The following is a 14,547-nucleotide window of genomic DNA, read 5'->3' on the forward strand; positions in this document are numbered from 1 at the left end:
TTTTTTTGTTTTCAATCTTTGGTCCTTTGTTCTGTGCTGTTGTCAAATTTGAAATTTAATACTATTTTTCACCTGACTCCATTCGTAGAAAAGACATCCTGCATTCTCCTTTAATATTCACTGGTTGTTAATTATTAAAGGTATGTATTTGAATTATACATATACTAGTTATACAGAAGTAGGCAAAGCAGGCATATAGCCTGAGGCTAAATTCCTCCATTACCCATTATTTTCCAGTCTGCCATCTCCATATGCCAGCCTCCTATTCCTGTGTCATCTCCAAAAACACTGAGGCATTCCTTTGTACTTACCTACCCCTCCCCACTTTGGCCATCCAAAAAATCTCCCCCTCCTTACATATGTGTGCTGCTTCCTTGAAGAAGGATGTCACACTTGTCTTAAATATAATGAATCACTATCTTCAAGGCATCCCTGGATCCCAAACACTCCCCACAGAAACCTGCTTAGTCCTCCCCCATTTCGAGCCTTCCTACATGTCACAAATCATCCGCTGTGGAGGGTTCTCCACTAAATCATTAACATTGTCAGAAATGACTGGGCCGAGAATGGGAAGAGCACAGAGATGCAGCAGAGGCATGTGTACGTGTGATGGGAATATGGAATGGTAAACAAAGAGACGCAGCCTTATACCTGCTCTTCCCTTTTCCTTGCCATTCCCCTTTGCCTCCCCTTTGTCTCTTTTTTTTTCTTTCTTTCCTCTTCCGTGGGATTTCTGAACAACAAGAAAGAAGTACAGTGTGAGGAAAAGTAAAGAAACTGTCAAAGAAGTTTAACAACTCACAAGAAATTCTGCACCTCTATTCTCCAAACTGCTGTGGAGTTTTCCTTTTTTCCTTGGAGTTTTTTCTAAAAGCCCTTTGCTGTAAACACGCTGTAAAGTACTCTGCAGTGCTATATGAGATTATGTCTCTGGGCCATTTTGATAACAAGTATTTATAAGTCTACCATTGAGAGGATAATCAAAAATATGACTTACTTTCCATACTCAGGCTAGCTAAAAGTGTGGTGGCTGTGTTGTCACAAAATGATAATTCTCCTGTCATGCAGAATTACGGTTTGTTCCATAAATGTGATATGGCTTAAAATGCAAGCTCCTGATCTGATGCTACATATCTCACCATTTCCACTTAATGCTATAGCCACACTTATATCAAATGCATACACTCCTACCTATGCTCTCATCCATCAAAAGGATTACTAATTTTCCTTCAATTTCCGTTGCTCTCTTGAGAATCTAAAGGATGATTGATAATAGATGAAGGAAAAGCACAGTGGCACTGTTTTTAACCTTGCTCAAGTCATTAATCCGCTTTATATCCATGAAGGTAGTAAAGGAGACAATGAATTAGTCATTATAGCACAGGTCAGTTTATTAGAATTCCTGATTGAACTGTAAAATGACTTCTCCTGAGCTGCTTGGGCAGAAGGGATCTGCAAAACCAGGGAGAAAAAAGGAGCTGAGGAAAGCAGGCAGAGGAATTTCTGCATGGATGTATTTTGTCTTAAAGAAGATGACAGAGGGGTGTATCAGTAGCCATCATTCACCTGATAAAATAATGACTAATTAGCGCTCACTATGTCTGTAGTCTGAACGATCACGTGGCAAAGACCATCTGAAATTGATCAAAGTACCGACATACTTCTAGCATGATGCATGAGTAGAGTATACACACATAATACATGTAGAATCCATTAATACAGTTCAACCTGGTGCTCTGTGTTACCGTCAGTGTTGCTGATCTGAGTGTTGGCTTATATTTGTCACCATTAAGTCATATGGTTGATGGCTCCACTCCATAGGAAAAGTTCAGATGACTTCAGATGTTTGCTTCTCTCTAAAAACCAAGTATGATCATATTACTGGGGATGGAGGGTTCATATAGGGACCTGACTGAGAGAATAGAATGGATAGGATGAAGCCAAAACATAATGCAAATTTGGCACTGTTTAAAAAATGGATTCAGTCTGTTGCTGGGGGTGGTTATTGTTCCTGTGTAGAAATATAACTTCTCACACTTCCTGTCAGAAAACATGAAAATTAATAGAAATGTAACAACTGCATTTATTACATTTGCCACATGAGTATTAGTAATATTGTAAAATTACTTAACATATGCAAGTGTTACATTTAAGAGCTATAGCTTGTAAACACCATCTTCCATTCCCAAAAGCCTGGATAAACACACATCCAAGTTATGAGAAACCAGAGTGTGACAGCTGAGATATGCCATTATTAGGCAGAATTCTCACTCATGTAAACATGTTACTCCATTAAATGGTGATTTTGTGGCCCGTGTAAACTGTTTCTATGGTAGCAAACACATATTGTTTATTTATGTAAACAAGAGTGTTTGTGAATGGGATATGAAGATCAATATAAACAGTCTATCCTAAATATGACCTAAGTGCGGATATGCTGTTGTGGCATATTCTGTTATCACAATGCATCACTCACTGCATGTAAGCTGGGTTTTGCATTCTGTAAAAAGTATTTATTTTCAACCTCGGTCTAGCTGTGAGATTGTTTTGAAGCCAGTCACAGGCTGAGGGCTTTCAAGAGCTGATTGCACCATGTCATGCCAACCAGGAAGGCAACTTATCACAGTGGTGGACTTCAGAGGAGCTGGCAGGCCAGTGGGGCTCTCCTCTGAATGTTTTGTCTATGCCACAACAATTAAACTGCATCAGCTTAAGGAACACTTAAAACAGCCATGCCAGGTGCTGTGTGGATGTGGGCACATGGCCTTGACTTGCAATGTGGTGATTTCTTGTTTACAGTCTTGTCTGCAAACTGTCATGCCAGTCTGTCTTACTCCCTAACTAAATGGAACTTTCATTTCCTGGTTTGCAAATGAGTCTCTCCCTCTGCTTTTGTTTGATATTTATTTATTCGGTTTATGTGACAGGAACAATGCACATTAATCAACATCTCAGCTTTCACGTCACTGTAAATGTGTCAGACCCTCTCCCTCCCTTACTCCCCTCCCCCCTTCCCTCCTCTTGCCCCTGCTCTCCTCTCCTTCCCTCGCTGTGTAGTAGCCTCAGTGTAACTCCAATCAGCAAATCAGCACCGTAACTCTAATGAGTGAAATTGCTTATGAGGGGAATCTGTTTCCGATGGTGGGCCCGATGATTAATGTGCACTGACAACATGTCTTTCCTCGAGGAGCTTTGCTGGGCTATGGCAGCTGTGTGACGCCACCTCCTCAAAGATGGCCCCCTCTTCCTCTGAGAGGCTGACATCCCACAGGGAAAGGGACAAACTAGAGATGCTTCTGAGGATCTGCTAAGAAAATCATGGACACATAATGTTCCAGGACAACCAGGTACTCACTGTTCATAATGGTAAAATATTATCTTTATGCCAGCATAATGCATATGCTATTTTCACACAGTGTCAGCAAAACAACCCATTACTCCAACTTGGAGTTTACACATATTTTCAAGAAGGATTGCCTTATTTATAGCCTTTAGTAGCATCATTTAAATAGTCTAAATCTGTTATGCTGTGCCGCACATTTGGAGCAGTTTGTTGAAAAGCAGATACAAAAAACATATTTCTTTTTAATTAGCTACATTCATTAAATTAGAAATAATGTCCTATTTTATTTTTGAATTTAGTGCCAATAATGTTGGCTTTGCAGCTACTTCTTCAGAGGATTGTTGACACTTCTATAGTTAGTTCTTTTCTGAAAGTGTGAGATATATCTCTAGGCTCCTGTATCTTGTTAAAACCCCACAGCCGTCTCTGGGCCCGAAAACTGCATTTCCCAAGGTTGTCGGCCTAATTTAAATAAAGTCCAACAAACTATATATCAAACGAAAGCAGAAAACCTCACGATTCGGATGGTATAATCATTCGATGCTGAATTGGTGTAATAATCAATTTAGCATTGAATTATCACAGTAACAACAGTTCCTTAATGTTTAACAACAGTACAAAAACACGAAGACGGTGATTCTTACCTTTGCTTGTGTGTACAAATCCACATGTAGAGAAACAGGAAGTTCTGCATATCAGTTTCTTCGTGAAAATCCAGGGAAACTAAATGCCTCCATATTTTTAGTCCAAAAGACTTATTACCCTTGAGAAAAATCCATAAAGCCATCGTCCTTCGCTTTTCAGTCCTCCTTAAAAGGTTTCTCCGTTTGTTCTCTGGTTGTTTTCGTCGTTTATTTACCACAAACAAACAAACACACGGTAGATTTACATTCTGCAGACGCCTGTGAATAAAATAAGCGCCCAGCCAAACTTGGCCGTCAGGTTTTAGACAGTAAATCAGTAGGAAAACCAATGACAATCACGACTCACAGGCAAAACCCACCCAAGGAGTAGAACAACGTCTAATGACAGTAAAATCAGCCAGTCACATTGCTTGTCTATGATGATTGACATATGTTGTAGCCAATGAAATAACGTTATAACGTTGTGACAAGCTGTAAACTTTGCTAAGGGGAATTACACTATTATGTGGGCTAAGATAAATAATTTGTTAAAAACTAATTTAAAATACCAGAAGAATTTAAAAAAAAACAAATAATAATTTAGAAAGTACTTTTCAGATTTTGAAGTCGCTATCATGACTGGGCACACACTAGATGATCCTCGGAAACCACAGAAATAAGGACGCATAGTTGATTTTTAATATTACAATGTTTCGACCGCACGCATTAGAGGATTCAACAGACCGGGAGACCACACACTTGCCGATTGAAGTTGGCGATTCCACACACACGAGATTTCACAAACACTCGCGGGATCAAACGTGACGTCGTGACACACGTCTTTTCAGTGTAGGTTCTATTGTAGTAACATTATGTCTTGCACAATAAGTTAAAAAGACACTCGTGTTGTTGGCACGATTCAACAAGCCTGTCTGCAATGCGCCTTTTGTTTTGTTTTGATTTACTATGATGTTTGTTTGACGTTAATGTAACGTTCCACGACGTCCGGTTGGTGACGTTTTTCGGACTGCTCTCTCTCATGGGCTCCATTCTGTTGGAGCCTCCTCCTACCAGACCAAACATGATTAATATTTACGATCGAGGCTCCGACCCGATCAGGAGCAATAAAATAAATGTGTTGACACCACACACTTGAGGATTGATTACACAGATAATCGATCGCGACAAACCTGGAATTAGGCCACGCCCCCACGATCACTGGAGGGGGCAAATCGGGCTTAACGTGAACACAACTACAATATGTAGTTATTTTATAAATTTACAATTTCTCAGCATATTTTAAGGAAAATTTTTACATAGCTGTATATATGTATATCCATCCATCCATCTTCTATAGGCTACCCGCTTTTTCCTGAAAGCCAGGGTCACGGGGATCTGCTGGAGCGGCCAGCTCTCTCTCGGTGAAAGGCAGGGGTACACCCTGGACAGGTCACCAGTCCATCACAGATATATGTATATCATCATATAAAATTCTGTATTCATCCATACTGTCCACCCCTGTAAGACTGCAGTAGAGCACTTTATACAGTACAACTTTGCTGCAGAAAGTTGCATGGAAGAGTATCTAGTGTATCAAATCTGGCGGCTGCAGTTCACCCCTTGCCTCAGCTGTTCAGCTGTTTCCATTTCATCATGGGTGTACTTTTCATCAGACTCCTGTTAACGCTGAGAGATTGCTTACAACTAATGGGCATTTTTGAATGTCTTATTAATGCTACATGAAATTAGCCATTGTTTGGACAACAGTTTTACACAAGTAAGCTGACACCAACAACCACTTCCCTCCACTAAGTGTGTCAGGACTGCTATTTGAAAAATACTTTTAGATATACATCATCAGTGATAAAAGTGTCTTGGATATGTATCAGTCTATTCGTGTTACAACTGGTGTTTCTTGGCTGTATAGCATGTGATGAGTCTTGACTAATAAGGAGCTATTCATCTCATACATCAAACCTCAAGAGAATTTCTTATCTACCATAACCATTCTGTAAATTGCATTACATAGACTCTGAAACACTTATCCTCGGTTTGTACGGCTCTAATATAACATGGACCATTATCAAAGAATTTCTACCTAACGACCCAACTAACCTGAACACTCCTCTCCTCATTCCAAGCTCGCAGATGAGATGAGACCCCACTGAGCCAATGAGCTTCAACAAAACTGTCTTGATTGCCAAGGCTTTAGCGTCAATGATCCTAGAATAACAAGGAGCATATTGTACCATCAGCACAGGGCTGCACAGCCAAGCTTGCTCCAGGTTAACAGGTTCTCAGATGCCTGGGCTCAATGATGGAAGTAATGATATTCTCATGATTCAGCAATACAGGTGAATATGTAGCCACCCCGACAGAGGGAGAATACAGAGGGGTGAGGAACTGCAGAGCAGAACAACTGGTCATTTTATGCATTTACTGTGATTAGAAAGAATGGAGGTAATATAAAGACCTGCTGTTTAATCTTTAGTGTCACAGGGTGGATGCACTGTAAAACAATACCTATGAAGTTAAACAAAAAGTGACATGATATGTGTGACATGATATTTAGATGATGAAGGACTAAATGATTAACAATCTTAATGTTTTGGCATCATGTCTATGAGGCACATGTACAACATCAGCGTGCAAGCAAGTCATTATCACAGTGAGACCACTGACGTTGCTACACATCCCTGTCAATATTTTGATTGGAGCTTCAGTACTCTGCAAAGCTCTATATGAAGTGGCTTGACACTCCCACTAATTGTGCGTGACTTTTATCAAGCATGGAAAATCCATTTCTTGTAATTTTTGCTGTATACACACCTCATCAGCCTGTCCCAACCAGATGCCACAGAAGTGGCACATGAGTGAAAGGACAAAAAATCTAATTTTGATTATTAAGATATGACTGACAGCAAAACAAAGAGCAGTCATTGTGCGTTGTGCATTTGTTTTTAATTTTCAACAAGTTTTTAATCACAATATATGACTATATCTGTCACATGAAGGCCTCTGATTTGCAGGAGTTGGAAAAAAAGCAAGCTGTGATATATGCGTAACTGTATACGGCTTTATGCATGACTGCTTGTACATGTGTATATATACGTGTGGGGCATCTTTTGTATCTGCAGTGTGTAAAAGGCCATATACACTTGTACCTGTACTGCTGACATCATAGTACAAAAGAAAAATAGCATTAACAGTGCTTTACATATCTGCCTGTCTGCTACCACCACTCATAAGCTTAGTCCCTGACGCTAACAGTCTTGGGAGTTCAGATAATGTTCCTGGGCTGGCAGAAGACAGGTTGATAGCTGTCAGGCACAGAAACAGAATAAATGACAGGGTTTCACTGGGGCGCCTCTAAGGCGCATTAGGGACCTCAGGATCCCAATCCCCAAACATGAGATGAAAAATCATTTTGTCACAAAGGCACAGGGTCGCCCATCACTGTCTAATGCATGCCTTGATTAATCGTAGGGATGGATCAACATTATGTCCCATTCAGGGTGATGCTTAATTGCCTTCACCATCCAACTCATCCATTGCCCTAATGATTGTGTGTCTGCTTCCCTGGACACATGGTTAGTCTGGTGGACTGTAGCTTCGCACGACAGGACCCTCTTAAACATCATCACCAGCTGAGAGCTTACCCTCTCCAGACACCTTTACCCCCCCATCCCCCTCTCCCTCCCCCCAACTGCGAATACATGGATAAATGGTTCTGGCTTCATCGCCCATAGCCCTGTGTTTATATTCACAGCAGAATGTCTGTGAGTGTTAATGTATGTAGATTTCATTTCTGATGAGTGATTATTTGACTGCTCATTTTGCCTGAGATTTATGGCACTCTCTCTATCTCCTGACTGCAGTGCCACTCTTATCTTTAATAAAAGAGATGAGGACATTAATCAGGTTTTGTTGGCGGCCCTTACTAAGACATTAAATGTATTGTATGGGGTAAGTAAACACGCTTCACATCCTTCTCTCTCACAGTCGAGAGAGAGAGTGAGGGAAGGCGCAGAAAGGGAAAAAAACCCTCATTATATTTATCATAATTTCACATCTGCTGTTTTTGAAGCAATGTACCATGAGCCCATAAAGTGTATTACAACTGTGCATAAATTCAACTGATTTGTGGCTGGAGTAGCTAATTCCTTGAGTACATTTTAGAAAAACAAGCACTGAGCCCTGAAATTGCAATTCCATAAAGGCTTTAAATTACTGAGTACAGAATCAAGAACTTGCCTGATGTGCTGCGCATTGTGACCGTGTTATAGGGAAAAGCAGCGCTCCCTGAGATAGAGACAATAAAACCTGAAATGAGTGAGCCATATACTCAAACAAAATAAAGGAAGAGAAGATGGGCTGGCTACGTGACGGGAGGGAGTGACTATTGTACTCCTGCATCTCATTTTACCCTTTAAACCATGAGCATGCATTTGAAGGGACACGTTTAGTTCCCCCCCATAATATCTATCTGTCTCTACTTCATCACCATAGAAGAGTTAGTGGCTGGATTCCAGCACTACAAGCAAAGCATCCACATTCAGAAGCTGTTAAAATGATATAAATCTCTACATTAGCAGAAAGGAGAGGACGTGTACTGTAGGATACGCTGGCGTAGTCAAGATTACACACAGAAACAAAGAGAAGTGTAACACATACATATAAAATAAACTTGTGCACACACACAATCGCATAGTCAGTCATGCACAGCTTCCATTCTTTCATTCATTTCTGAGAACAAACGCATTAAAACCTATGGGAAACATATGCTCCCCACTTCAACTGATTGCATGTCTTGGCAATGGTTCCTCCACAAATCAATAAAATCCAGGACCCACCTTTAATACAAAGCCTTATTTTGTTATCATGCAAACTTCAGGTGTCACAATGGCTCAGATCATATTAATATTTCATGTCATTTTTCAAGCCACTCTCTGTCCCCTACCCTCATGTACTACTATCACCTCTTCTGTCCTTCTTTTCTGTCTCTCACCTCCCTGCTTTCTTCCCTCTCTATCTGGAATCATTTGGGATCGGCATGAACAAGATTTTCATATCAGGTAAATGAATATCTTTATCACAGAGGCAGGAGGCAGGATGCTTGGGGAACTGGAGAGAATAATCACACAGAACAAACAGTCTTGGGGAAACAGAGAGGCACTCAGTAATAACAACCTCTCTCAGTCTCCTGCACTGCACTCTGTGTACATCTGAATAACCTGCTTACTTAATGCTGCAGGATCGATGACCTTGCTCTAGCTTAGCGCTTACCTTTAACCTTTGACATGGCCATAAGAAAAAAATGTGGATCCCTTGTAACTATTGCTTTTCAACAAATGTAACTTAAAAATAAATGTTTTTTTAGGACTGAGCTGTGGAAGCAGTTTCAATCTGACTTTTGGATGAAAATATGTGTGTAAATGTGCGCACACACGTTATAACTACTGTCTTTGGTAATTGTTCGATTTTTCCTCTAGTGTCACATTTTTGGTTTTCAGTGACATATTTTATCTAGTATATGAAGATATGGTGACCAGAGAAATACCAGCAGCAGGTTAAAATGTTCATTTCTTAAGTGAAATATCTAAACATCTAACAGATGGATTAGCAATAGATTCTTTACAGACAGTAATGTGTCCAAGATGACCACTCCTAATGATTTTGATTACCCCAAGACTTTTGCTTCAGCATCACAATGAGGTGTATATTTTCAGTTCACAATCACGTTTCTTGAGATGTCACCTTCAGAATAAAATGAATTCACTTTGGTGTTCCATAGCCAAAAGTTGAAATATTATTTAGTCCCTTACTTTGGTTCTCACACAATGCTCCCATCAGCCTCAGCTATAATTTGCATTTTGTGCCAAAGGATATGAATGATAACATGCTAATCTAACATTAGATTGTACGTGCTAAGCATCATTATGGCAGTGAGTATGTTAGTATGCTGACATTAGCATTTAGCTCAAAGCAGAGCTGTAGCTAAGAGTTATAGCTTTGTTTCTTGTGTTTTTGTCGTGTTTCTGGGTTGCCTGTATTAAGATTTAATTTAAATACGAAAACACTTTGCACACATTTGTATTGGCTGTGTAATAATCTGCACAGGAAAAAAAAGCACTTATATGGAGCATCATTCTAAACACAGACTAAAAACTAAGCATGTTGTTTATAATGTTGATGTGTGCAATTCAATAAAACAAAAGTTTGAGGCCACCTTACTGGTAACACCAGCTGCTAATGTATTTTATAACTATTGTGTGTAATGTTAGTAAGCATAATGGAGTTTTTAATAATAATGCTGAATCTATTTATTTCTGTTTTACTGGGTGGTTGCCATTTCATTTACCTATGTGAAAAATTAGGTGCAACTCATTCTTTTCTAATGTGGAATACAGAATAAAAAGCAGTTATCTCTCTTTATTACAATGCCCAGTAATAGTTGATTTAAAGGCTATAAAATGTGTTCATTAGAAGGTTATAGTTAAGAAATATTGAAAGTATACCTAAAAATGTCACTTTTATAGTGAACGAACAGGATAATATAATCTAAAAAGGGTGTGATTATATTCAAGTCTTGTCCTCCAGCATTATCTCGGAGCCCATAAAGAGATGAAATTTAATATGATGCTTTCAGTCAGTTTAATTGAATTTTAATTGCCACTTTGGACAGAAGGTTTAGATCTAATCAATAAAATATTAAACTTTTGGGGCTTTGACGTGGAGTGGTCTCCCTGTCGCTACTGGTGCAATGCATCCTGGGACTGGTGGGTATAAAATGTCTGTTTATGAGCTGCTGAGCCGCCATCTTGCTGTTTTCCATAGTGTTTCAACAGAATGCAGTGGATAAATAACACAAGGCGAACAAGCAGAGATTCCATTAATTACAGTGGTGTGGAAGAGTGGTCGGTCACCTTCAAAGGAAGGCCTTTAATGTGCCAGAGCTATAAATATTTTGAAATGTCACACCTTGGGAAGACAGCATCAGGCCAGAGCCAGGGTGATAAATCAGAGCCTGAGAAGAACCAGGAAAGAAAAGATGGCTCTTTGGTATTTTAGAAATAATTACGAATACAAAAGGGGTAATGAATGGAGCTATAAATTACGTTAAAACAGACCATTAGAAGAGGATTAGTTTATAAAACTCGCTGCTGCTCCTTAAAATTACCCTCTCAGAATATCGCCTATTTTACTCCATCCATAACTCATGGAAATAAAAAACATGTATGCATAATACCACTAACTCTATTGATTAATGCTAAATTAATTGATTTTGTTCTGTTGCTTTTAAATGAGAATACTGTTCTTCTACAGAAACAAAGTATGACATCACCATAACAGTGCTTTCCTACTAATATAATGCCAAAGTAATATTGTCCATTGACAACTTTTATGGCAATGTCTAAAATCTGCATGGAGTCAGATGCAGCCTTTTGCCTTTTGTCCAAGGTGGATAGAGTAGGTCTGACCTGGACAGAGACCCATGTGTTATGGCTTGTATGTGGGCCAGGCATCGTCCGCCACCAGCACCACATACAGTTATAAATCTGACAGAGCCTTGGTTAGGGTGCTGCATGGATGGAAGGAATTTATCCTCCATGCCTATAGAGAGAGCCTGGGAGAGAAAAATGACATGGCCCATCCTCTAAGGCTCATAAAAGTCTAAATTAAATATCAAATGGAACCACTGATGGATAGCGTCCCTTCCATGGATCCCCAGCGCCGCCTCAGCTTCCACTCTCTGACACGACAGGTACTGCTCACATGATTGGAGTGCCAGACAACTTTGTTAGTAGGATTGTACTGGATTCAATGTAAAGCTGCTGTGTACAAAATGAGGCAGTCGAGTAAGTGAACGCAACAGGGCTCCATTATTCCTTGCTGGTTCCTGCCTTAGCTAGATCCTCCCTTCTTTTCAAAGGATTCTCAAATATTACACTGTGCATGTACAGCTGAATGAGGATGTTTCTTCAGACTACTTAAAAGTGCATTTTGTCACATATCTGAATTACGGAATATATGATTCTCTATATCCATATTTATATACTCATGATTCTCTCATCCTCAGCAGAACACTTCCAAAGATTGCTGTCAGGCAGAACACCTCATTGGGAGATACTGCAATACTAATGCCAAGCGTGCCACAATAGCTCGTGCTATCGCCAGGCTAAAACTGTACATTATGAATCATCAATTGTCGCCCTGCTTTGTATTATCCCCAGAGAAAATCCCAATCTGGGCTTGAGCCCACGGCTGATGGACACCCCATTATTCACTCGCGCTTCTTCAGCTCTGAGACAGGAGTGGGGATAGGCAGTAAAACGACGGCCTTAAGATTAATCCTCCGCTCTTTCTCCTGCTTCCCGAATCAGAATGAAATAGAACATTCCCTTCCCTTAATCAAAAAGTTTTTATCATCTCCCCCCCCCTCCAACTCAGGAAGTGAGGATAATGCTCATTCCATTGCTCGTCCTGTGAATTGACATTGGGGAGGGTGATGAAAGGGATCTGCTCTTGCTGCCTTTTGTACTGTAACAAATGAGCACAATTTAGATGAGCCGTTGGTCGTCGATCAATACATGTATTATCTCTCATACGATGCACCATGCAAGCCTTAATAATGGAGTTAGTCCCTTCAAAGCTCCCACAGCACCCACATTACTGAATGGACTTCACAATAAAGATAATAACATGGTGAAAGTCAAGCAGAAGTTTGTGTTGAGCTGTGTAATGGGAGAGAATGCGATGCAAGACGTTTATAGAAAATAAAGCATTTTGCCTCAATTTACCTCTAGTATTGCATAAGAGGTGCACTCAGCAAATTAGATTAACTAAATAGGAGCTTTACGTAGAGGATGTGTAGCACAGTGAAATGTGATTTGGTTCTCAGTGAGATCACGAGCATCAGGTGAGCTGTGAAATTGTGGTTGATGTTTCTCCTCACACAGCCAACATCACCAAAGTCTCAATGCCATCACGCCTAGGCCTGCATCACTTAACAGAGGGGTGTGAATTTGTTTTCACCCAGGCGTTAATGAACTGTGGGCTTTGTGGGCTTAATGAGAGCGTGCTTCTATTGAGCAAAGGTACCTGTGACGATAATAAGAGTTCACAATTCAGACCCTTCTGCCTTTCCACAGTTCAGGAGGTGTTTCAACAAAAGGGCCGCTGATGGCCGTTGCGGTAGTTCATCTCTGAACCGTCAAATAGGCTGCACGAGGAAACAAGACTCCAGGAGTATTCGTCATCCATCAAGAACATGCAGTTTTGTGCCACAGCTCCTGGCTTCCAGCCAAGTCCAAAGCGACTCATTGTACAGCAGCCAAAAGACAAAGGCAGCTCTCCCTCTGCTCTGTGAGAGCAGTGCGTGGAGGTGTGGGTGGTTATGCAGATCACTAATTGTACAGGCCACCGGGGGAAGAGAGAACGGAATGGCAGCCTCTCTGCAAGACATGCCTAGGGAGGGGAGGGACGGACTGAGTCTCCTTCCCTTCTCTCTCTCGCTCTCTCCCTCTCTCTCTCTCTCTCTCTCTCTATCTCTCCCTTTCCCTCTCTTTCTCCTTCTTTTTTCACTCTCTCTACCCTAAATTGGCAGCTGGCAGGCAAATGAATGCGGTGTGAAGTGAGCCCACTGAAGTGCAGGGTCCTGCTGTTCAGGCAACAAAGGAGCTCCATGCGAGACATCTGCTGTTCAGTTATCAGAATACATTTAGTCACGTGCCTCCCTTCCCTCGCTCCTTCTCCATTTGTCTTCCACCACGGCCCCGCAACATCCATTCTGTCAACTGAGAGCCAAGCCTTTCTTTCACCTCACTTCTCTTCAGCAGCATTCTTCCTTAGATCACTCCTCTGCTGACACTCCCCCCGATCCCTTTCTCATTCTCTAATTTGCCACCGTAATCCCTCTCTCCACCTCTCCTTTTGCTGCCTTTATTTAAACAGTTTAGGTCTGGCAGATAACCCTGGAGTGCTTCCTATCTGGTCCAAAATGTGTGAACCCTGTGTGAATGATCACAAGACGGCCTGAGGAAACAGCAGACTGAATCTTAATGAGCCACACTTGCACGAGCAAAAGTAAATTGAGCTTACTGCCATGATAAATTAACCTAATGAATGCAATTGTTTTGTGGCACGCTAGCTTGGGCTGCAGCCAGATGGTCAATACTTAGTGGTGAGTTTCGTGGATCCTGTCTTTCTTTTTCTCCTCCTTTCTTTCCCGCTTTCATTCTTTAACAAATGAAGGTCTTCAGACATAGCCATATTCTAACTGTAATCTTATGATTTCTGTTAAATATATTTATTCTTAGATTTATTTTCTAACTTCAGTGTCTGTGAATTGGTTTGCAATAGATAAAGCCCTTGTCATTAAGTAGCACGTCAGACTGGGGCCTTGCAGCTGAGCAAAAACAAGCAACTGTGGTGACATGATAGGGGTCCACAGAGGAGACGACGGTGTGCATTTCTCCCCATTTCCTGTCCTTACTCACGATATCCGTGTTTACTTTCACACTTAATCCCTGTAAAGTGTGTCATTTGGTTAGCACGCTCTTCACTCTCCACTACGTCCTC

This window comes from Mastacembelus armatus, chromosome 22 (assembly GCF_900324485.2).
Source record: "Mastacembelus armatus chromosome 22, fMasArm1.2, whole genome shotgun sequence".
In the NCBI taxonomy this organism is placed as follows: domain Eukaryota; kingdom Metazoa; phylum Chordata; class Actinopteri; order Synbranchiformes; family Mastacembelidae; genus Mastacembelus; species Mastacembelus armatus.